The sequence below is a fragment of the Equus asinus genome, chromosome 17 (assembly GCF_041296235.1).
Source record: "Equus asinus isolate D_3611 breed Donkey chromosome 17, EquAss-T2T_v2, whole genome shotgun sequence".
NCBI classification, from domain to species: Eukaryota; Metazoa; Chordata; class Mammalia; order Perissodactyla; family Equidae; genus Equus; species Equus asinus.
In genome coordinates, this window is record NC_091806.1 from 17,244,968 (window position 1) to 17,269,470 (window position 24,503).

Sequence of the window (24,503 nt, forward strand, 5' to 3'; positions counted from 1 at the left end):
GAACTGACCTCATCATAACAGTTCTGTGTTCACCCAATTGACATGGTATATTGTTACATTATGTCTTGTTAAATAACTCAGTAATGTTTTTACATTTTCTAGCAAAGAAGTGATGCAAATCATTCATTACATTTTTCCCTAAGTATTTTATAGAGTTTTTGGTGTAATTAATAGATTAAAATTTAATTTTTGCCTGTTTTTTGTAGTATATAGGAAAATAATTGATCTCTTATATGCTGACCTTATATCCACTGACCTTGAAAAATTCATTATTTATAATGTTTTAGCTTGAAGATTCTTTTGGATTCTTACTGTACACCATATAACACTAGAAAATAATTACACTTTTATTTCTACTTCCCCAAGCACATACGAGTTCACATGATAATTTCACAGAAATCTGAGATTCCACCCATCACAGAGAGATAGAGTTAAACATCACTATGTTAGATATTTTGATGTATTCTTCATTTCTGTCTATATACACAGCACATAAAACAGTAAATGCTATCTTCTCTATGCCAGCCAGCATGATGGCCACTGGTATTTAAACAGACTGTGAGATACAAAGAAAATATTTTATTACAGGATACAATAATGCCTTCTTAAAAAGATTATCTAATGGGAGACACATTAAGAAAGACTTCCCTTCAGTTGTAACAAGCACTTGGCAATGTGAGAATAGTGGTCCAGATTTCAGGCACTTTCACTGAAACTTGAGGACAGAAATCAAACTTCGTACCAGAAGGGTGATCACTGCTTGAACAGCTGTAAATGGAAAATAAGAAAAACTTTTCTAGTTTCCCATGACTTTTACACATTACAGCTTTCTAAGTGCTTATTATATATAATAAACAGCTGTCTATAATCTAGTTTATTGTATATACACTCTATATTGAACTTTAATTAGGGTGTTTCGTGGGTTTTTCCATAGCCTAAGCAGAGCACCTTTTACCTCTTTGTTCCTCAAGCTGTAGATCATGGGATTCAGCATGGGTATTACCAATGTGTAAAATACAGAAGCCATTTTATCAGTATCAAAGGAATGACTGGACTTTGGCTGCATGTACAGAAAGAATAGAGTTGCATATAATACAATTACCACTGTCAGGTGAGATCCACAAGTGGAGAAGGCCTTGTGCCTGCCCTCTGCAGAGTTCATCTTAAGGATGGCCGTGAGGATCAGTATGTAGGACGCAAGGACTATCACGAGAGATGAAACCAAATTAAATGTTGAAAAGATCAGTATCATCAACTCAATTTCACATGTGCTTGAGCACAGCAAAGTTAACAAGGGAAGACTGTCACAGTAGAAATGACTAATTACACAGAAAGATGAAATAAAAAATTTTATGGTAGTTATCAGAGAGAGAAAGGCACTGTAGAGATACGGGACTGCTACCAACACCAACATACCCTTTGTGACATGACAACTGTGTAAAGCAGAGGGTTACAGATGGCCATGTAGTGGTTATAGGCCATTGCTGACAAAATGAATAGTTCACAAATGATGAAGAAGCTGTAGAAAGCTAGCTGTGTACCACACCAATTATAGGGAATCGTATTTTGAATTGTTATAAAACTTACCAACATTTTGGGTCCCACAGCTGTTGAATAACCCAGATCAATGAAAGCCAGATGCCTGAAAAAAAAGCACATGGGTGTTTGTAACCTGATGTCCATCTTGGTGAGGATGACCATGCTCAAGTTGCCCAGCCCTGAGATCAAGTAGATGATGAGGAAGAGCCCCAATAATGGAGCCTGCAGCTCAGGATGATCTGTGACTCCCATGAGAATGAATTCTTGTAGCATTGTTATATTTTATTTGTCCATCCTGGCCATTATGAGAAATAACTGAGGGAAGAACCATCAGAAGAGTCATTGGGTTTCAGGAGATATCATCTGTTATATTTTTAGTATGCAAAGCCATTATGTATAAGATAAAACCAATTCTTTTTAGAAGCAGTGATTTAAAACAACCCTTTTCCATCACTAAATCTAGATCCTATTTAGGCACCATTACAACCCAAGATATATAGTAGCCATTTTATTCTTTGTATCACATACTGATCATCATTAGAAGATGTGTATAGTCCCTTTATGGTTCTGTCAACAATGTGTTATGAAAAAGTTTTCTCCTAGAGTGGGAATCCTAATATTTTTTTTAAATGTTTTTCATGTAGAATACACAGAATTTGTTAAAACATATCAAATTTTAGAATGAATTATAATAAAAAGAAAAAGCTCTCTGCTTCTTGTGCCCACAATTTCAGTTCCAATCTCCAAAGAAAATAATTTAACTCATTCGATAGACTTTCATTTACTTCTCTTCATTGTGACTCTGCATATTTAAATGGTATTCTCTGTCCACTATCAACTTGATTTCTTAAAATTGTGTTCTCGTTCCACTATGCTTTTATGAGTTTTAAACATTGTTTGATGATTTTTATAGGGAAAGTAATTTAACTGCCTTGCAAAAGTCCTCCACATGCCCACTCTAATTCACGTAAATACAGTGTATCTGAATCTTCAGTACTTGCGTGCTGATTTTTGAGGTTTCTGATTTTTGCTATTTATATATCAAGTAAGGCCTGCATGTATAATTTATTCAATGTGAGAAAACAATCAGCAGGTGTTCCCACATTTGCTTTGATCTTTGGACTAATATCTCTGAAATGATGTGTTTAACACTGTAGTTATATATTTTCTAACATGTTTAAAGACAAGAAAAAACATTTAAACATATTTCTTCATGTACTACTTAAAACCATCTGGTAAACTACTATGAATATACTTATCCAACAAACAGAAACATCACTCTAAAGTAGAGAATACTGTCTCAAATGGCTCAGGGGCTGGCAAACAATATCATTGCATGAAGGATAAGGATGAAATATAAAGAAAGAGATGGGGGACAAGGAGGAGATATGTGTGATTCATTTTTGATTCACTCAAAAGTTACATGTTTAAATGTATATTGGATAGAACAGATAATTCTTTGATCCAAATAAAGCCAATTGGAATATGACATTGACAGAAATGGAGTATATGCACTGTATTTTAATTTGAATACTATTCTTATACCTTTACTTCATCTTCCATCAAGAATACACCAAATAGGGACAGCCAGGTGGCACAGCAGTTAAGGTTTCACATTCCACTTTGACAGCCTGAGGTTCACCAGTTCAGATCTCAGCTGAGGACCTACACACAGCTTGTCAAGTCATGTGTGGCAGGCATCCCAGACATAAAGTAGAGAAGGTGGTCACAGATGTTAACTCAGGGACAGTCTTCCTCAGCAAAAAGAGGAGGATTGGTGGTAGATGTTAGCTCAGGGCTAATCTTCCTCAAAAAAAGAAAAAAGAAAAGAGAAAAGAATACACCAAGTGTCTTGAGTTAACATATTTTGCATTTTAATTTAAAGATTACATTTTCTTTATCTCTAGTTTCCCAACTCCTTTCCCCTTAAGGTTGTTTTAAAGGCAGGTGCTTCCAAAATTTCATGGAAAAACTCATCCATATTTATTATAAAGTGTAGAGTATAAAAAATGAATACCTCACTACAACTCATCCTGGGAGGTCAGCAAAATCCACATTAAAAAAGGATATAATAAATGAGCAATGTATTCAGGCCTATCACTTCACTTTTATAGAAATGAATATCCTAAACAATATTAACATATCATTAACATCAATTTTAAAAATGTATAATAATACAGTACACTATGTTCAAGGTAGATTGATCCAATGTTTGGCTGGATGGTTTAATACTGAAAAATCTATAAATGTAATTTGCCATATTATCAGATTGACTTAGACAAAAAAATCTGAGCATTTGAATAGATGGAGATTACCATTTAGATAGTGCGAAATCAATAAAAATTAAGAATAAAAGGGAAATACCACAACTTGATAGAAAGTCTTATGAAAACTAGACTACATCTACTCTTAAAATAAGAATAAGTAAGATTTTATTAAAAAACATTATAGAAAACCTAAATAAATTGGAAGAAATACTATGTTCCTGGATTGCACAACTAGTGTTATAAAAAATGTGAATTCTGCTCAAAGTAACGTATTTACTCAATGCTTTTCCAATCAAGGGGATTTTGTAAAATTTGACACTGATTTAAAACATATTTAGAAAAATATAGCAAATTATGAAGAATAAGCAGGAAATTTTTGAAAGGACCTGAGGTACTACCAGGTTTTAAAACATATAAAGCTAGAATTATTGAAACAATGTGTCATTAACAAAGGATGGGCAAATAAACCAGTGGAACAAAACAGAGAACTCAGAAAAAGACCCATTGTTTTATAGAACTGTGGTGTATGACAGAGGTGGCATGTTAGGAAAGTCAGGTAAAAATAGTCTATTCAAAAAATGGAGCTGTAAAAATGATTATCTATATAGAATTTGATAAAAGTGGATTTTAGTTCACCAACATAAAAGTCAATCCTAGATTGGTAAAGAATTTAATGTCATAAAAAAATGTTTAAACTCTTATAGCTTTAAAAAGTAGATCCTCTGGATGTCCCTCAATAAAGTGAAAAAGATATTTCAAGAAAATCTGAATAGAAATTCAAGATTAAGTTGGGAGATTAAATCTCATAAAGTTTGTTCTATGTAAAAATCTCTTCATAATATTAACAAAATATTTACAGAGAAAGTAAAAGTAAACATTTATTAGCAGCAACAAAAGAAAGAAAATGGCAGTCTAATGCCTTAAGCTACAAAAAAGTTATACCCAAAGTAAAGAATATTTGATAGTAGTTTGTACAGTTTGGCTAACCTCTTCATCCCAACATCACTGTGTTATTTTCCAAATCCCCAAAGTTCTTCTGAAATGCAACTGTGTTGATAATTTATGTGCTCCTCCCCTCACCACCCCTATCTAAGCACTGACTGGAAAGAAACAGGGAAACTTTGCAAGAAGTCTGACTCTTACCTGACGGAAGCACAAAATCCAAAACTCCACCAGGACTTGGGAAATGGACGTGATGCCAAAGGATGTCCTCTTATGCAGATGTAAACACTGTGTGTCAACTAAGTATTTTATAAGATTTTGCAAATAACCGCAACTGAGATAAATGGGTTGGTCACATTGAGAACGTTGTCTTCCTATTCAAGGGAGGGAGAGAAAAAAAGAGGGAGGACAAAAGAACGAAGAATCTGGAATGCTTCTAAAAGTGTGTCAGGCTCAGCAGTCTTTGGGCGAGTTAGCTTCAGCAGAAATGTATACACATATTGTTTTAAAATTATAAAACAGGAGAGACATCCATATTTTTTCATCCAACACAGCTAGTAAGGCCACGAGCAGTTATGTTTCCCTTCCTTATTGTGTAAAATATACTGCTTTATCTCCATAAAAGAATGCTAAATCTGCAATTGTGTGGTGTTAGTAAAGGTTATAAAATCAATATAAATCTTTTCTAATTTCAAATTTGGAATCTGAAAAAATGTACTGCTTGGCCAATGCTACTTAGTGAATACCAAAATTTTCTAACTTAAGATGTGCAGTATTATACTCGCCAGCTGTGGGATTCCATGCCAATCCCCAAAACATAATGTCGCTTGTCATGATCCTTGAAGATTTTTTAAAACTGTACTTCTTCATTATAATTGTATACCACTAAGACAGACTCTCAAACATGTGAGCAAAATTCTATGGGTTGCGTGAGATGGTTTGTGTTGTACCTGCAGCGTATAACTGGGACCTGTGCAGAGGTCTGGGAAGGTCTCCTATCCTCCTCTTCTCATCCTTCCAAAAATAATTTTCCCTATTCACTTATGGTATGTGCAATTTATAACATAAAGAATAACAGATCAATAAGAAAAATTTCCTTAATGCATTTAGATGTGTTACGAGAGAGGCGAGGGAATATGCAAACCTTAAACAATGAAGTATTTACGTATGGCAAGTTAATCAATAATGAAAGAAGAATACACATACCCAATTAATAATTCTTCTAAGGATTGGTTGTCCCTGATCCTTGAATAGTACTGGTTTTAAACTTAGTTTTTCCCCCACTAAGAATGTATTAGGAGATATTTCCAAGCCTTTAGCCTCACTATCCAAATGAAAACAAATTTAACACAAACGTAGTAGGGACAAAGACATCCTAGTATTGTGGTGGTGTGGACAGATTAGCCTAAGTCAAAAAGTTTATTTTATATTATTTTGGCTTTGCCATCATCTTAGTATCACAAATATCACTATATCAGACATATCTGTCTCCCCATCCCTCATCACTCTGGACCATATCTGACTTGACCTACAGCCATGGTAGGCTTTTTCTGGCATGCTGGCAGTCCCATCTCAAGAATTTTGTTTCTTTTCCTGAGGGCAATGAGAGCTTGCTCAGATCATATGCAAGGTAGTTTGGAAGTGCCTGAGATTTCATCTGTCAAGGAACAATACTCGACCAGTGAGGGTCAGGAATCAACGGATAAACACTCAAGGGTTCCTGGTCTTCCATGACATAATTCCTAGAGGATGTCTGAAGGATACTTCACAGCATCTTGAGCAATGGAAACTTAACCGCTTATAGCAGTTATCTATACTTCATTGCACACTTTATTAGCTTTCTCCCTTCTTGGTCTCATATTCTGTATTTCTGCATTTTTGCTTCCTGGAATCATCTACCCAATTAGCATCATAAAGACCCTCCTTGCCTCAGGGTCTGCTCTTGGGGGAATTTACACTCTGACAATCCCAGTCTCTTGTGTGATATTAGTAAAATGAGGCCACACACATCTATAGCACAAATGACACTCTATGGATATATGATAATAAGACATAATGATAATCCTACATTATCAGAAACTATTACTGTCTGAGGCAAAGACACTCACAAGGCATCAATAACCCTGACATGACCATCAATATCTTTGTTTAGACAACATTCTTGGTGTAGCTTTCAAAAAATGCTTAATCCTCCTTCAGAATGTTTATTGTTTGGAAACCTGGCATAAATATAGAAATAATAACAAATAGAAATGAGATCCCTTACTATCCACAAAGAACATAATAATAGTGGTAAAACATATCATTATTCAGAAAAGATTTATGAAAAGAGATTATTAATACTTGTGCTATAATGTACTAATTCTGGCATTGGTGACTATTTTCTATAATTTAAGCTGAAAACAGGAACCTAAAATAGTCATTTGGTAATTATGATAATGAGTGCCATCTACTCACCTAAAATGAGGAATGAGTTCTGGTTCCCTCATATGATTAGTAATCTAACTGCAACTGGAAGAATATACCAGTGTCTTTCCCCTTTGAGACACTCTGCTGGAGACTTGAATGCAATTTCTTTGTTATTCCCAATGCATCTGAGAACAGGAAATTGTGCCGCTGGTCTTTGTTAATTATCTAGGGTACCTTTGAGGAAATATTATTTTATGTAAAATTCACTTGCTTTCTTTTGTTATTATTTTTATTTCATGCACTCAAATATCTGTATGTAAGTGTGTTTGTTGGATACATGCTTTAATCACCCACAAATTACTTCAACATTCACTGTTTACTACAATATCTTCTTCCCAAGCTTTATGTTTAAAGATAAAGACAAAACACTTTAAACATGTTTATAGTGTTTTAAAAGACTCAGAAGGAATAAATATTATGAATATATGCATTGCTTATTTTTAATTCTTTTTTGTGACTTATGGGAGTAAATGATAACCTAATTCCATATCCCATAATCATCATCAGTCCTCATTCCCCAACCTCACTTCAATTTCCCTTCCCACATGGGTACTTCCTCTACAAGGTTGCTATTTTCCCTTAAAAAGGAATACAGCCTTATAAAGTCAATATAATACATGTTTTAATGTGCACACATATGTTGTTACATAATTCATTTTGATACCTAAAGTTTCTCACTCAACTGCATGTTTTTAAACTATATTCATATTATTACATGAACACTAATATTTTGCTGACTTTTGTTCTTATTATCTGGGTCTACTTCCATTTATTATATGCTTGTTCCCATTGTAACAGGCATTTAGTTAGTTACCAACTCTTCAGTTCTACATGTATCACAATTCAGAACTTTGTGTATGGTCCTCACTGATCCATGAATGAACACCTCTGTGAACTATCTCCTAGAGTGGGCCCCTGATATGGGAAAAATAAGTATGTTTAATTTACTTAAATAAATATGGATACATTTCAATATTTGTTTTATCTATATACATTCACCATCAGAACACAAGAATTTCATACTCTAGATATCCAACTTATAAATATGTATTGCTTATACATCTAGTAAGAGTTTGCAAAAAATAACTAAATCAGATTTAACTTTATAGAACTAAAATTGTTTTTGTTGTCTTAACATATGATTTTTTTAAAATAATCCAAAGACTGGTCTGGATTTTAAATAGAAAATACACTAAGCAAATTCATGTCATCCAAATAGTTCAGAGATTATAACAGAGACAGATAAACACATGATTTTAATATAGTTTTAATACTTGAATGTGTCTATAATAGTAATAAGATTGTTAGTTTTGGATAATGCTCATGAAAGAGTTGTTAAAGTGATGAAAACAATCTGACACGCATTCTGCAGCAGGGGTAGCCTGGCTGATCTCCATGTCTTGTTTTTCCTCCTGGTCGCATGGCTAGACTATTCCTCATCCTCTTTGCAGTTAGGTGTGGTATCACAGCCTCTTCATCTGTAAGCCATTTGCTCACCACTGTGTGTTTGTCTTGCATGATTTATCTGAAAGGACTTTTTCATTTTTGTTGAGATGGCTTGTGGAAATAGCCCTTCAGACAGCAGAGATGATAGGTGTGACCTATGACAAGATAGACAACCAGAGTGAAGGCCTGTGGACTTCCAGGGAGGAGGCCTTAGCTGCTCAAAGCAGATTTCGCTAGACCTTAAGGGACAAGAAAATCTCCATTTGAAACCTTAAAATTTCTCACTTTTACTTTTGAAATAAAAAAATTCTGAAATTGTGCCAATTTCTGTTATCTTTACTTTGCATGTCAGGCTCACTTTTCCTCACTCCATTGTATGTTAGTAGTGTTTTACATGTACAGACAGAGATATGGAACATAATGACTGTTAACTTTATTTTTAGTTATGAGTGCCTTTGAGAGTTGGTGTCACTTTGAGGACAATGACTTTTTTTTTGTCTAATAATGTTCCACTCCAAAACACATTAAATATAAATGCTAAAAGATGCAGATGTAGGTTGTCATCACTTCATAAGAGACAAGCAGCTCTACACAACAATTTTTAGTACAAGAACATTACATGAAAAAAATAATTGTGTGTCACATTAGGATGAAAATCGAATTTTGCTGTGTGTACATGAAGCAAGTGACAGGAATAAAAATGTAGAATTTAATTTTCAATCTTTTTTGCTACATGTCCTATTTCCATGTATATTTAGTCATGTTTTGTTTAGTTTTTATTTTCCATTAAAAGCTATTTTTTTCTGTGATATAAATTTATTTTAAGCACAAGATTAAAATGGGTTCAAAAAGATCGATAAATTGATGGATAAATGCTGCAAAAAGTAAATTTTTTAATAGTTGAATGAAAATTATCTGTGGCAAGGAAGACAATCTGACTCCACCACTTTCCAAGAAGTGGTTCTCACATAACTCTACCACCAGCTATCAGGCTTTCTCTTCTCTGTGAGAAATTATCAAAACCTTTCAGCATCATACATTTTATTTCAAAATGTGTTTATATTCAAATTATTGTTTATTACCTATATAAGTGTGTTTTCTTTGGTCAATTAATGCATTTTTTCTGTAGGGAAAATTGGGTATTTGAGGTTGGGATAAAAAAAGTTTAGAAATTTTCCATCAAAATTAATGGAATTTTTAACGATTCATTGCCTCGTCACTTAACAGTAGTATCTCTGAGAGTAAAAAAAAAACTTTTAAATAAAGAAAGTTATTTTAAATTTACAGTAGTCAGAATGATTGACATGGGTAATCAGGAATCTTGTCAATGCATCCTTCATGCCCTTGTTCCTTAGGCTGTAAATGAGGGGATTCAGTATTGGCATTGCCAGAATGTAGAATACTGAGGCCCTTTTATTAGTATCCAATGGGTGATTGGTCCGCAGTTGCAAATACATGAAGAGTCCCATAGAAGACAGTAACAGCCATCACGTAAGAAGCACATGTGGAAAAGACTTTTTGTCACCCCTCTGAGGAATATATCCTGAAAATGGCAAGGAAAATGTTGAAGTAGGATCTTAGAACAATAATCATAGTTCTGGCATCTTTTCCAGCTTATGTCTTTCCTTTAAAAATTTTCAAAACCTGTTTTGACTTTTTAAAATATTACTTATAGTTTTAATTTGTTAAAGTTTGATCACTTTGTTTTACTTCTATAGAGAAACGAGTTGGGGAGAGTGTTAACAGTCGTTAGCATTCTCCGTGCCAAGAACTATGCTAGGCATTTTGAAAATAATGATCTCATTATTCTGCGGGAGTGTCCCAGAGGATGGACATAATTACTTCTATGTCTGATAAGAAAATTGAGACTCAATGAGAATAAGTTACTCAAAGGATATTGGTTAATGGTATGGTTTTATTGTTTTGCTTTATGTGTTTTATTTGCTCATTTAGTTGGTTAGTTGATTGTTGGTTGGTTGTTAGCCCACCAATTACTAGTTATAAAATTCCTACAACATATTTATATTCTTGTGTTGTGTGAATTAAATGAGATAATGCACATATATAGGTTTATTTCAAAGAGCCTGGTAACAACGAATGCAGAGTTATAGGTACCAGTAGTTATTGCTATTAGCATGTTCTTAATGATTTTTTAATGTGGTTTCATATTTGGGTTGTAGCAACTCATTCTGCCTTACTGAAGCTTTTAAATTTGAAATAGAAATAGCAAGAGAATTATAATTTTGCACGTGCAAAAATTTCGGACACGATATCTATCTATACATTTAACAAACAAATCATATTGTGCTCTCCCACAACCTTATTCTCTCTTGAATCTGTGGTGTTTGTTGGTTTATTTTAACGTAAAGATACTTTATTCCATACACCTAAGACGTGTCTGGAGGTGATCTGATGGTGTTGTGCCAGCTATCCCATCTCTCTTGTCTCCTACCACTGAATCTAAAAAGAATTGCAGAGGTAACCTTTTGATGGAAAATACTGTGTCAGCATTCAATTTGATAATAATATTTTGTTTGCTACACATTAAGAAACTCAGTGTATATTTCTCTCAGATAATTATCTGGGAATTTATATAATAAACTTATCCTTAGTGTAACAAGAACAAAGAAAGAGCATCAACAACAGAGATTATAGATTGTCTACAATAAATTTTGGACAATTAGCTTTGGAAAAGGATAATATTTGTATATTTGTTGTTAATACTGTCAATGTCTGACTCCTAGTGACTGTATACAGCAGAGCAGAACCCTCCCTAGTCTTTTTGCACCATCCTCTCACCTTCCAGTGCTCTATTAGACAATGCTCTGATGCTATTCATAGGATTCTCCTGGCCAATTTTTTTCAGGAACAGGGGTCAGGCCCTTCTTCCTGGTCTGAATCTGGAAGCTCCAGTGGACCCTGCTATGACTTGAAATACCTGGGCATAGCTTTCAGCATTACAACAACACATGGCTGCCACAGTATGACAACCAACAGATGGATGATGTGGTTCCCTGACCAGGAAAGGAACCTGAGTTGCAGTGTAAAAGTGATGAATCTTAAGAACTAGACCCTAAGGGTTGGCTCTATTTGTATATCCTTACCTGTTATTAATTCCCTCTTCTGAAATATAACAGATAGCAAAGCTAAGCTTGATTTTCATTTTGGTAAGCATTTGTCACTGAAATTAAGTTTCTGCAGTAAAACATCAGTTTTCTCCTGTTTCTTCAGAATCCTATTTGATTTTGCATTTGTTACTGATAAGAGCTATTCTAATTTTTTACATATTGTTTTTTCAAGTTCATTTCTGAAAAGAAAGATTTTATAGGTCTACTATATAGTAAATTCTTAGCAAATACAACTTTAAAAATACACTTAATCATTTTATGCTACAATTTTGATTAGAAATGATATTGCAGATTAATTTTCAAATAGCCTCTGAAATGATTTCAAGTATGTTCCATGGGTCCTTAACTGTAGAATTTGTCTGAAATTTATTTAAACATAGGTTGTGGTATGGACAAACAGCATCTCAATATGAGCTCTTGGTGTCCACCAGCAACATAGAAACTGACTGGAAACTGACACCAGGAATCATTCTATCTTAGGATTTATCACCATGAGCAAAATAAAAACTTGTGTTAATTGATAAGTCAATTAGTAGGTCTTTCTTGGAGACAGAATCTTATTTTTCTTTTTTGTGTGAAGAACATTGGCCTTGATCTAACATCCATTGTCTTTTTGCTTGAGGAAGATTGCCATTGAGCTAACATCTCTACCAGTCATCTTCTACATTATATGTGGGATACTACTACAGCATGGCTTGATGAGCAGTGTGTAGAGCTGTGCCCGGGATCCAAACACATGAACCCCAAGCCACTGAAGTGGAGCTTACAAACAACCACTATACCACTAGTCTTGCCCCAGAATCTTATATTTTAAAAACACTTAAGATGCCTCTTATCTTGTCTAAAACACCCATCAATTCTGCCAGTCCAAAGGCAGGAAACATTCCTTTTTATACTAAGATGAAATATACTCTTTGTAATGACTATTCATTGTTCTTTATAAATCCTCAAGCAGTCTAATTTATCATTACGGATGCTGGACACTATTGTTTAGGTGATATCACCATCATTTTCAGTTAGCAATCGTTGGGCAGAGATTTCAGTCTCGCAAAAGAGGAACAGAGCAGATATCATTTCAGCCCTGAGTCTGATTTGAATTGATAAAGCTTCCAAGATACTTGGTCTTCACATGCAGAATTAGTAATAAGTAAATTTTTGGGTTTAGCCTACTTGTACACAGAGATCCGCTGAGAGACATTCCTATGGTTGCTGCATGAAGCATGCAAAGAGTTTTACAAATGTCTGAAGTCCCTGAAGACCTTCAGACTGAAATATGTTTGTTTATGGCCCCAGTCCCTGAACATGAGAGCTACAATTACCGGATAAATATCTGACTCATCAGGAAAAGAAAGACAAATTGGATGCTCATTAGTCAGGTCTCCACTCACAAATTTCATCCAGAAAGTGAAAAATGTGGAGATAGACAAGGAACACTCTTTGATGATCATATTAAACAACAGTCACATGCAATGATTCCACCTTCTGTTTACTTATTTGTTTTGAATTGTACCCCTATACTTGCTGACAAGTGTTATTGCTTGTAGTGGGTTGGAAGAAATTCCAGTAGTTAGAAAGCACAGAGTTCTGGTCCCTATGTTCAATTTTAATGTGAATATTGGGAATAAAATTGAAGACAAAACCTCCATTCTTGTGTCAAGAGCAAGCCCTGGTGCTAGCCCAGTGGCCTAGTGGTTAAGTTTCCACACTCCACTTTGGTGGCCCAGGGTTTGCGGGTTTAGATCACAGGCATGGACCTACAGACCACTCATGAAGCCATGCTGTGGTGGTGTCACACGTACATAGTATAGGAAGATTGGCACAGATCTTAGGTCAGGGCCAATCTTCCTTACCAGAAAAAAAATGTAAATGGTTGTAAGAGACTGAATAGCAATTATCTTATTGCAATTCATAAAGCAACCATCATAAACTGGCCCTATTTCTGGTTTTTAATTAAAATCATTTTGATGGAAATATATTTTTTCATATACTTCTATGACCTTTTCTCATGGATATATAAATATCATAATTAAATACTGATAACTTTTTTTATTTTACTTTCTGGATGCATTTGCTAGTCTATAAGTTTTACAATTGCAAAGGGTATGTGGAAATAGTTTGCCTTTGTATTAACACCTTCTGAAATAATATTCAAGAAAGAGTAGATGTTCAAAAGATATTTGTTGACTGACTGACTGATAGAATTAATTATGAATAAGTGAATGAATGAATACAATATCTATCCTAAAATTCTGAAATAGAATATAAGACTTTCATTCCTAGTGTTGTAATCTCTCTCATGTGATATTAACTTTGATAAAGAAACAGTGATAGCTTGCACATCATTCTCTAGAATTTTCACTACTTTACGGAAGGACACAAATTTTCCTTCTTTAACTTGGTGTACCCAATATCTACTGAGGGTCTGATATATTCTAGGTTATAAAATTAATGAAGTAACCTAAAAATTGTGGACAATAAAGAGGAAATTACAAAGATTTTTACCAACTTTAAATTACTCATTACAATGAATTTAAATCCTTGAGGTTCTTTCCAGAGTCCAAATATCCACATGAATGTTATGTTTCCCTCTTTTGTCATGTCCTTTGTATGTAGTCTCTCATATGACCAATGACAGTCTGTGCCATGCTCAGTTAACAATACTTGCAATCCCTCATATGTTCTGCCATGTTCCCTATCGATTTAGCCTTCCCATAACATGGTAAAGATTTTTTTAAAAAACTGCTTCTTTTACTCTTTCCATTCTTATTGATGCTTTCTATTATAGCTTAATCTCTGATTTGAAGCTTATTATTTATTGTTCCTAAATTTTGAATATTCTATTTAATAAACTTACCTTGGTCAAGCAGATGAAATTCTAAGCCAAGATCATCATTGGATCACAAAATTTCACCTTTTAAAATATTTGTAAGAAACACACACACATTTCTAGACATATACATACACCTGCATATATATATATATGCAGAAAAAGAACATTTACAGACCTTATCCCCATCACCCACATTAAAAAATAGCCCTACCTTATATAATTCGTTATTTCAAAATACTATATAATTACATATAAGCTAAATTTGCATTGATCTAACCTCCCTCATTTCCATTCCTTTTACCTTGTCTAGAGGCAACAACGATTACCTATTAAAATCTTTTTCTGTTTTTCCATAGCTTTGATTTTTTTTCATTTTGGTAAGAACATTTAACAAGAGAGTTACACTCATCAAAATTTTAAGTATACAATAGAGTAATGCTAACTATAAGTACAATGCTGCATAATAGATCTCTAAAACTTAATCATTTTGCAGAACTGTAACTTTATACCTATTACATAGCAACTCCCATTTTCCCCTTTGACAAGTCCCTGACCACCACCATTCTACTATCTGATTCTATGTGTTTAACTATTTTATACACCTCACATAAATAGTACCATGTAGTATTGGTCCTTCTGTTACTAGCTTATTTCAATTGATATAATGCCCTCTAGGTTTATCTATATTGTCTTTTTTGTAAAAAAAAAATAAATTTACTGTTCTTAGATACATAATCATACACACTATTGTAGTTATGTAATTTTAAAATGTATATAAATGAATTTATGACATTTATATCTTTTTGTGATTGACGCATGTATTTTTCTTGTGTTTATACATAAGATTTTGAGATCTCTATTGTTATGGATTTGGTTCATGCATTTAAATTTTATGGGCATTTTGGTTGCTTCTGAGTCTTCTCTGTAAGGAACGATAATGCAATTCATATATTTTATTCCTTATTTTGCTCACAGACAATAATGCATCTAGTCTATATACTTGGGTGATACTTGAAAATTATTAGGTCATACGGTATAAATATTTTCAAATATAGTAGACACAGCAAAGAAGTCTTTAAATTAATTTCACCAACTTATATCTCCAGAGAGAAGTTGGGATTATTTTTGCACTCACATTTATAGCAGCTTTTAATAATGCCAATCAATTCAAGTTTTGCTAAATCAAAGAAAGCAATGATATATCATTGTAGTTATACTTTGGGCACTGATTAAAAATGAATTTAGACTCCTGTTACTAATGGATATATACATGCAAATTAAAAAGGTCATATTCCTAACTTACACCATTGTCAAAACAACTCAAATTGGATCAACAACTTACATATAAGAGCTAAGACTATAAAACTCAGAAAAAATAGAGGTACCTCTTCATGACCTTGGAATTGGCAATGGATTCTTATATATGACACCAAAGTCACAAGAAACAAAAGAATAAATAGACAATTTGGACTTCATCCAAATTAAATCTTCTGTCCATCAAAGGACTTTATCAATAAAGTAAAAAGACAATGTACAGAACAGAAGAAAACATTTGCAAATAATATATTCCATAAGCATTGTCCATCTCAAATATATAAAAAGAACACTACAACTCAATAAAAAGTCAAATAAGACAATTAATAAGTGGGCAAAGGACTTGAATAGAATTTTCTCCAAAGAGATGTTCAAGTTACTAATAAGCACCTGATGTTCAACATTATTAATTTTTAAGGAAATGTAAATCAAAACCACGATAAGAACTCAACACCAAATAAGAATGAAATAAAATCAGAAAAAAATATTAGTGAGGATGTGAAGAAATTGATTTATTTGGCAACAATGTAAAATAAAATATAAAATAGTTCAGCTGTTGTGGGAAACAGTTTGGCAGTTCCCCAAAAGTTAAACCTAGAATTACCATATGACCCCACAATTCTAGCCTAGATATATAGTCAAAAGAATTGAAAACAGGTAATCAAACAAGGACGTGTACATGCAGTAAGATCCACAATAGCCGAAAGGTGGAATGATGTCAAATGTCCATCAAAACATAAATGGGTAAACAAATTGTAGTATATGCATACAATGGGATATTGTCAATCCATAAAAAGAAATGAAACATAACAAAAAAGAATAAAATACTTATAAATAAACTTAACTAAGGAGGTGAAGGACTTGTAAGCTGAAAACTACAAAACTTTGATTAAAGTAATTAAAGACAGCCCATACAAATGGAAAGACATACCATGTTCATGGATTGAAAAACTTAATTCTGTTTAAATGTTCATATTACACAAAGAAATATACAAATTCAATGCAATCCCTTTCAAGATTCCAATGGTATTTTTTGAAGAAATAGTAAAAGCAATTCTAAAATGCTTTTGGAGCCACAAAAGATCATGAATAGTCTAAGAAATATTTAACAGGAACACAATTGGAGGCATCACACTTCCTGCTTTCGAAATATGTTACAAAACGATAGTAATCAAGAAAGTATGGTATTGACATAAAAACAGACACATAGAGTAATTGAACAGAATAGCAAGCCCAGAAATAAACGCACACATGTATAGCCAATTAATTTTTGTCAAAGGAGCCAGGAATATACTATACAGAAGATACAGTCTCTTCAATAAATTGCAATGGGAAAATTGGGAAGCCAAGTGCAAACAAATGACCTTGAACCCCTATCTTACAGCATACACAAAAATCAACTCAAAATAGATTAAAGACTTAAACATAAAACCTGAAATTGTAAAACTCCTGGAAAAAAACACGAGGGAACAGCTTCATGACATTGTGTTTGAGAATGATTTTGTGGATATGACACCAAAAGCACAGGCAATAAAAGCAAAAATAGACAACTGAGACTACATCAAATTAAAAAAAGAAAACTTCCACAGAGCAAAAAAAAAAAAAAAAAATCCACAAAGCAACAGGCAAATTGCTAAATAAGAAAAAATAGTTGCATATCATATATTTGACAATGGATTAATTTTCAAAATGTATAAAGAAATCCTGCAACTCAATAGGACAAAAAACCACATGACCCCATGTAAAACTGGGCTATGGCCTTGGATAGACATTTTAAAAAAAATACATGTAAGTCACCAACCAATGTATGAAAACATGTTCAAAATCACTATTAGGGAAATGAAAGACAAAATCACAATATCACCTGATAGCTGCTAAGATGGCTGTTATAGAAAAAAAAAAAAAAGAAAAGCAAGTATTGATGAGGATATGAAGAAATTGAAACCTTTGTACACTGTTGGTAAGAATGCAAAATGGCGCAACTGCTATGAAAAACAATATGGATATTCCTCTAAAAATTAAAAGTAGAATTACCATATAAGCTAGCAATCTCACTTCTGGAGATTTATACAACATAATTGAAATCAGGATCTTGAATAGCCATTTAAAAATACATGGTCATTGCAGCACTATTTACAATATCCAGGATGTGGAAACAAGCTGAAAGTCCATCATGGAATAAATGGATAAAGATAATTTGGTATACACATACAATGGAATAATATTCACATTAAAAAAGAAGGAAATCCTTCCATATGCTACAACATCAATGAACCTTGAGGATCTTATGCTAAATGAAATAAGCTAGTCACAGGACACATACTGCAAATTTTACTTATGTGACTTATGTAAAATAGTCAAACTCTTATAATCAGAAAGTAGAATGATGTTTGCCAGAAACAAGGGGAGAATGGAAATTAGGAGTTGCTAGTCAACTGGCATAAATCTCATCTAAGCAAGATAAATTGGTTCTAGAAATTTGTTGTACGACATTCTGCCTTCAGTTAACAATACTCTATTGTATATTTAAATATTTGTTAAGAGGATAAGTCTCATGTTATGTATTCTTACCACAATAAAATAAAATACCACAAAATAAACCAAAATAAAATAGCATGAAGTAGTGATACATATTACAACATATGTGAATCTTGAAAACATTATGCTAAGTGAAAGAAGCCATACACAAGAGGTCACTTTCAGTAGGATATCATTTATGTGAAATATCTAGAATAGATAAACTCAGAGAGACAGAATACAGATTGGTGGTAGGTGGGGGCTGTAAATGAGGAAGAATTGGGGACAAATTACTTGATGGATATTTAGCAGTGATAGAAATGTTTTGAAACTGGATAGAGGTGTTGTTGCACAGTGTTAAGAATGCAATAAAATCTACTGAATTGTCACTTTTAAAATGGTTAATATTATTTGAATTTCACTTCAATAAATTTTTTAAAAATAAATTTAGATATAGTTTCACATGTTTGTTATTTGTGTCTTTTTTAGTAAGCTCCCTGATTTTTTATTTTTCTATATAGTTTGTATATATTCTTGATAATAAATTTTTGTCTATTATATGCAATGAAATAGTTGTCTTTTCAATTTGTTTATGGTATCTTTGTTTTACAGAAGTTTCAAATTTGGCGTAGTCACATTCGTTTGCATTTGCAAATCACCTAACTTTAAAAAGCTTTAGTTAACAAAGAGGATTCTATTAACTTTAACCTTAAATGTAACCTTTAATGTAAGTATGCAGTTTCCTAAATTAAAACTTATGTATTTTTCATAATGAATATTAAGTATGAAATTGACTCTACATATTCACATTAGTCAGTCTTTCATTTATTTTTGCTATAAAATTTTATTGTCTTATAAAATTGAAATCCTTTTTTTCACTCATTCCTCTTTCTATTAATCCTGGTCCTGATTCTACTGTTATCTTTTTTACCAGAGGTAAACCATATTTAAAATTTGTCATTCCTATATAAGTTGTAATTAGTTAACTATATGTTTACATATGCATTAACAAAATGCTATAATTTTGCAGATATTTTAGTTGATGTGTATGATATACTGAATGTCTTATTCTGCAAGGATTTTTCTTTTACTCAGTCGTATGGTTTTGCTTTTGCCTTTGTTAATTTGTTTAACTATACATTATTCCCTGATTTTGTTTGAGATACAAACTTGTTAGACTTTTAACAATTGTTTCCCAAAGTGGTTGTAACTTTTATACCCCACTAGCAGATTGGGGATGATTCCTTTATGCCAACACCTGGCTATCACTTGGCCATCCCAGACTTTTCACTGTATTTAGTGCAATACATGTGAAAGAGTGTTTTATATCATTTTATAGTCACATTTTTCAGTTCATTATAAAAGTAAAGTGTATGTATTGGCCTAAAGAGGTTTCTTTTTTTGTGAATTATCTGTGTGTTTTCTTTGTCCATAGTTTTAAGGAATTTTAGTCTATTATTTATTAATTCAACAAATGCATAATTATATCTATTTTCTTGACTCTAAGGCTATTTCTTTTACAATATTTGTGATTATTTTTTCCTTCAGACCTTTAAAATTTTATACTATAAAATTTATCTGTCTTTATGATTTTAAGTTGTGTTTAAGGATCTCTTCAACGATGAACCATATGTAGACACAGAAACACACACACACAGTCCTCAATTGCATGGTTTCTATATGCAAAGATAATGATCATGTGACCATATTTTAATTTTGACATTTGAAACGAGGAATCATTTGAATGGCAGTGGGGAGAACCTTTCAAACTGGAGAAACTAAATGCATAGAAATTGTCGTAGGAATATATGACAGCAAAAGATATTCTGCAAAAGAATTTTTGACGTATTTAAATTTAATAATCCAAAATTAGAAACATATCCTTAAAAAGACTCTAATTCTGAGTAAGTTGTCTCCTTTTGAGATATCCCTTGAGGAAGAAAATGAGGTTTTTGTTTTTTTTTTTGAGGAAGATTAGCCCTGAGCTAACTGCTGCCAATCCTTCTCTTTTCTCTCAGGAAGACTGGACCTGAGCTAACATCCATGCCTATATTCCTCCACTTTATATGTGGGACGCCTACCACAGCATGGCATGCCAAGCAGTGCCACGTTGGAACCTGGGATCCGAACTGGTGAACCCGGGACTGCTGAAGCAGAACGTGTGCACTTAACCTCTGTGTCGCTGGGCTGTCCCCCAGAAAATGAGTTTTTAAAATGAGTGTTTTAATAATAATAATAATAATAATAATAATAATAATTCAAAAGTAGTAAATAAAAGAAAAGGAAAGGTAAACGATACAACTGGCTTGCAGGGAGGCAAGGGGATGGTGAGATAGGAGGATGGCACTTGGGCGTCCTTCGTCATTGTCTTGTCTTTCTGTTTGAGGCAGTTAAAGCCCCAGGAGTGGAGGAGTTGAGGCCTGGGAAGCCTCTGCTCCTTGATATTCTTGAGACAGCAGCTTTCCTGGCTAACTTCAAGGACACATGATTAGCTAAACTTTAGTGGGCCTCCAACTGCAGGCCACCTGTGCTTTTGACAATTTGTAACTTCCATTTAGTTGTAAAGCTCAAGGAGACAAAGGTTAAAGAAGCAGGTATCTACATATGAGTGGAGCTGGAGAAGCAGGAAAGGGGGTCTTGGGTTTTAGTTTTAACCCCATACATGCTGGGTTCAATGTGGGGGAACTGATATCAGGGCTGATGTTAAGAGCCTGTAACATATTCCCCACTGTCATTTCTTGCTTTCCATTTCTATGGAAAAGGGGCATCTTGGCCATCTAGCTGCTTCCTACCATATTGGGGCAACACTAGGGGGTCCTTGTGGTGGAAAGCTTGAACATGCTTTTGCCAGTTTTTTCTGTGGGTGGTTAGTGTTCCAGTTGCAGTCCTGCAAATACCGGAAATATAACAGAAAAGGAACTTAAACATAATGTATATCCCAGCCATCAATAGAAGTATAGATAAACCAAAATGTAAAATGCCAGATAATACAGACTGGAATTTTTTTGGTATCCAGGAAAATAAGGTTGAAAACCAGTCATCCATATCTATGTTTATTCCATCTAGGATGAAAGCATGATGATCTAATGTTTGTTGTAACCAGGTAACCTGTTGTCTGATCTTTTCAATGCTAGTCTCTACTTGTGATGAAGTGTTTATATATATGTGCAACAAGAGGTGTTAGCTATGGCACAACTCCACCTTATTCAGCTAGAATATAGTCCAAAGCCATGAGATTAACTAATACCACTTTTGCTAAAGAGTCGAGAGAGGTTTGTACATTGAGGAGGGACTTGGCAGTTTCACTTGCTATGATTGTTAGGGTGCGAGATAGACTGCGGAGCACATGTCGATGGGCTGCAACTCCCACCAGGTCAATAGAGTATACCCAAAGAAATATTCATCTCCATCAGGAATGTTTCGTGGCAAGTCTCGGGTAACTCAGGTACATAATTTTAAGGAACTTGCCTAATGTTTTGATTCACTTAGGTTGTGGAGTGTAAAAGGAGTCACCACATTCCCAAGGAGACACTGAGCAGGAAAAGTGAAATTGCGGAGGCATTCCATAGCCCAAGGGTAATTATTGATTTTTGCAAACAAAAACAAGTCTGGGAGGGGCAGAAAAGACCTTACTTTCACCTTCATTGTGAGTATGGTAACCTGCAGAGCTATTAGTATAGAAATAGTAACCAACTTTGAATCCAATTCATTCCATCCAGGGCCGCTCTAGAAATTAATAGTCAATTATAGCCTTAATTCCTTCCTCAGGGTATCTTGTGGGCTGCTGGGAACACAAGAGGAGTTGCCACAAAGGTGAAGGCAGAGTCATTTCAAAGTATTCAGGTATCCGCTGGGCACCCTGGGTCCAATATACAACAGTACTAGAGGAGAGAGGAGGTGTAAGACAGGCGATGTTAGAAGAGTTCTTAAGGAGGTGGTGACTCATGCGCACCCGGTACATGAGGGTGCGTGCTCTAAGATCTCGTGTAGGGACCCACTCTCCGTCGGGAACCTGAGTAAAGTCTGATATGGGATGTACCAGGGGGTCCCCATGATCCAGAGTGGACTGAGCTCAGGGAAGGCAAATCCAGCAGTCCACTGCTTGTGTTGCATTAGCAGTGGTCTGTGCAATGTGAACTAAGGAGTTATCCAGCCAGGCTGCAACTAGAAAATGCAAGGAATAGAAATGGATTAGCAACATGAAGCATCTCATGATTGTTTTCTAAAGAGCAACTTAAGACCCTCCAACGGTTTACTTTCCCACTTAACAGGAGAAGACGTTTGTGGCTGGAAATTATCTGGACATTTCTTTACTCGAGTGTGGTGGACCCATGGTCTTATGCCTGCCAACTTAAGGGATGTATGGGTGGTTAACAACACATCATAGTGCCCTCTCCACTTTTCTTCAAGTTGTTGTTCTGGCCCTTGTTCTTTCCACGCCTTCAGAAGTACTTTGTCTCCCGGCTGGAATGGATGTAGCAAAGTTTCGAGATGGGGAGGAGACCTGGAGGAGATAAACTCATGCATAGAAGTTAATATTTGACCCAGATGTTGTACATACTGCTTTAATCTAATTTCTGTAATTGCATGGGGGTCCTCCCCTTTTCCCCATGGAGCTAGGAAGGGTCTCCCATATATTATTTCATAGGGGCTTAATCCAAGTCCACTTCTAGGGGCCACTCTGATATGGAGGAGGGCAATTGGTAACACTTTGTCCCACTTTAGATGGGTTTCTTGACAGTGTTTGGCAATTGTCTTCTTTAGAGTGTGATTCATCTTTTCCGTTTTTCCCATGGATTGTGGTCTCCTCGAGGCATGCAGCTTCCGTTTGACCCCAAGAACTTTACTTACTTGTTGTGTTGCTTCAGCCACAAAGGCGGGTCTGTTATCACTCTGGATGCTAGATGGCCATCGGAGCCTAGGGACAATCTCTTTCAGCAAACATTTGACTACCTCGATGTCTTTCTCAGTTCTGGTGGGGAATGCTTCTATCCATCCTGAAATAGTGTCTACAAATACTAAGAAGTATTTGAAATTCATGGTTGTCTTAGGCATTTGTGTAAAGCCCTTTTGCCAATCCTCACAAGGTTGTTCCCCAGAATATTGAGTTCCCTTTCTCAAGCGTTGCCTTTCTGTTTTTGGGTTGTGTCTGGCACAGATTGGGCTAGAGTAGGAGGCCTTTCGAGCCAGTTGGTGTAGCTTAGGATCCTGAGGTGAGGTCGTAAGGGGTCCACTAATGCATCTCTTCCATAATGAGTGCATTCATGCAAGTATTTTATTAAGGGCCACATCAGGGCCTCAGGGAATAGAATGAGACAATGAGGATTTATTTTCCATTTGTGAGAAGGATCCCAATTATTAAACCCTCATTCTTGTGCCCTTTTCAAATGCTCCTCCATATAGGAGGGGTCACGTTTACTTAAGTCCAATTGCGGGATGAGGGCCCCCCAAAATTTAGGCCCTCTGATGGCTTTCTTGGCAGCCTTGTCTGCCATTCAATTTCCAACAGCCACATATGAGTCAGTCTTTTGATGGCCTGGGCAGTGCATAATGGCTACTGCCTTTTGTTCTCTTACTGCTTGTAGTAGAGCTAATATTTCTGGGGCATATTTTATTTCCTTTTGCCCCACAGTCAGCAGCCCTCTTTCCTTCCATATGGCCCCATGTGCATGGACTATCATGAATGCATATTTAGAATCCGTGTATATATTTACTTCTTTCCCTTGGGATAGTTGCAAAGCCCTCGTAAAAGCAATTAACTCTGCTTTTTGTGCCGATGTTCCTGGGGAGAGGGCTTGTGCCTCGATAACCTCGCCTTCTGTTACCACTGCATAGCCTGCTCATTTTTGCCCATCCCCTGTGAAGCTGCTGCCATCAGTAAACAGGTCCCAATCAGGATTTGTCAAGGGCTGATCTGACAAGTCTAATCAGCTGGAATACACAGTATCTAAGACTTCTACGCAATTATGAGAGTTAATATTATTTTCAGAGGTTGGTAATAAGGTGGCAGGAGTTAAGGTTGTTACAGTCCTTAAAATGACATTGGGGTCA

At 34.7% G+C, this 24,503-nt stretch overlaps 1 pseudogene; it reads right to left on the reverse strand.

Moving 5' to 3' along the window:
- Window positions 1–874: 874 nt before the first annotated feature.
- Window positions 875–1,833, reverse strand: LOC139040507 (olfactory receptor 8K3-like; annotated as a pseudogene).
- Between the last annotated feature and the right edge of the window lie 22,670 nt (window positions 1,834–24,503).